Genomic DNA, 2,500 nt, shown 5'->3' on the forward strand with positions numbered 1-2,500 from the left:
AAGTATATTAAATGGCTCAGTCCCTATAAAGGTCATATATGTGAAATAGGGTGTCCTGCCCTAGAGAGGCAAACTGTAGGCCGATTACCTTGCAGGAGATATGCACTTTCTAGGCGATCAATGTTAACTAAGAAATCTTTCCGTTTCCATGGATAACAAGGAAAGGGCAGGTGACAAGGTTGTCAGTTTCCATAGATAACAAGGAAAGGGCTCATGTAAAGGGTGTCAGCGGTGGCTTGCGAGTGTCAGTGCACACGAAGACATGTGTTGTGGTGTTGAAATCTTCCGTTTTGTTGCTTCCCTGGGGGGGGGGGGGGGGCATACGTCTGGCCGCAGAGAATAGATTTTATTACAACATGATGTAGCGCTGGATATTGTCAGAGGAGGTTCCAGACAGAAAAAATTCAGCAAGGACAACCAATGAGTCTCCATACACCATTTCATCTCCTTGAGAAATCTAGAGCGTTCATAGGAGTGGTCATTAATTCTAAGAGGACCCCGAGAAGCTGAGTAAACTAGTTGGACTTTGAGGTCAAGATTGAAATGTTCAACTATTCTGTTGGCTGCAGGGTTGTAGGCAGTTGTCTGATGTAGGATCATCTCTATGAAATTTGCTAATGATGTCCACAGTTGGAGGTGAAAGAGGTACGCCGATCAGAGGCAAAATGCTCTAGGATACCAAATGTAGCTATTAACCCTGACAGTAATGCAGATGTACATGAGCCGGATGTTACCTCTTGCATGGGGATGACTTCAGGCCAACAAGTAGTGCGGTAAAACATGGTAAAAGGTAATGGTGTCCTTGTGATGTGGGTAGAAGGCCTACTACGTTGAGGTGAATGTGGGAAAAATGAACATAGCATTGACAAAAGGTCCCACTCCTGAAACTATTTGTCAATGTACTTTTGAAATTTAGCATGATATGCAGAGACAGACCTAATCCTTAGTATCCTCAGTAATGCAGTGCTAAATGAACATTAGTCTTCAGCAGCTGTGCCGTAGATAGACATGAGTGATCTTTTCGCTGGGCTTTTGCCAGGGGGATTTAATCCAAAAATTATTATTATTATTATTATTATTATTATTATTATTATTATTATTATTATTATTATTACTTGCTAAGCTACAAGACTAGTTAGAAAGCAATTTTTCTAAAATGGTAAAATAAATAAATGATTTAGTAACATTTGCTGTGCATTAACATATTTTTGTCATTATTACTTCAAGGGTTAGTCATGAGTGGCAGAGGCAAAGGTCAAGACAATATCCTAGAAAACCATCATATATACATATGAGGTGTCCAATCACTCTCTACACAAGTGAGGACCAAGGAAGACCAGGCAATGTAGACATTAAGATCCCCGACCCCCCCCCCCCCCCCCCCCACAACCCGGCCCTCCCGCCCCTCTCCATAACTTACAAAGAAGCTGAATTTGCAGACAATACTAGAAACTATCAGGTTTAAGAAGGACTCAAACTCTCGTCCAGCAGACTGCAAGACAGAGACATTTCCATTAGGATTACAACAACGCTCGAAAGATTTGAAGACAACCTCAATCCTTCTTTCAAAAAGGAAAATTATCTATATGTCAATATTACAATGACCAAAAAAAAAAGAAATCTACCAATAATTTGTCAATATCCCTTGAGCGTAATTTACATCAAGTAGTTGCCAGTTTTCTTTCCTTTTATTGTTTAAATATATGAAAAGTTTACAAGATATGTAACATAATGTGTCTATGTATATTTAGCGTGCTAAACAAAACAAAAATTCTATGGACCTATTTAGTATAATTTTGGTACCAAGATGAGTTAAGCAAAAGAGTGGGGGTAGGGGTGTCATTTGGCGATGGCTTGAAATTTAGCGTAGTTATGGTGCTAAGAAGAATTATGAAAAAAATAATAAGGGTTAGGGGGTCATTTTGGCTTGGGCTGAAAGGGTTATACGCATTTATAATACAAGTACATACGAAGCTATAATAATGGAAAAGTAACCTTAGCCATTGAAGTAGGCCAAATAGTTATAGATAAACAAGAAAAAGGATAGCAACAACAATAACCAAATATATAAACACAAATTATGATGATAACAATGGCAATTGTTATAAATATTTCTATAGTCAATGACGTTAGTAAAACGAATGTGAATTTTATTAATAATAACAAACTTCTTTGGTTATACAAAAAATAATAGATAAAATATTATATTTCCAAACGTTACATTTTCCTCACTCAAAATCGTCTCTTTGAAACTGGACATTTTACCAACTCGCGAAAAATCTAAGAAACTTTGAAAAAGAATGAAAACAAAATAATCGAGTGGAAATGTTTTAATTGATGATCGTTAAACAATTTGAAGTCGATTCATAAGTCAGATATTTTTTTTAATATTTCTTTAATTGGTCACGAAATATTCTATCTTAGAAGTTGGAAGTGTCTCAATATGAAATTAATTTTCTGAAGAATAAAAGTTTGAAGGACTTTAGACTTTCTGAAGATT

The sequence above is a fragment of the Palaemon carinicauda genome, chromosome 17, assembly GCF_036898095.1.
Source record: "Palaemon carinicauda isolate YSFRI2023 chromosome 17, ASM3689809v2, whole genome shotgun sequence".
Lineage (NCBI taxonomy): Eukaryota > Metazoa > Arthropoda > Malacostraca > Decapoda > Palaemonidae > Palaemon > Palaemon carinicauda.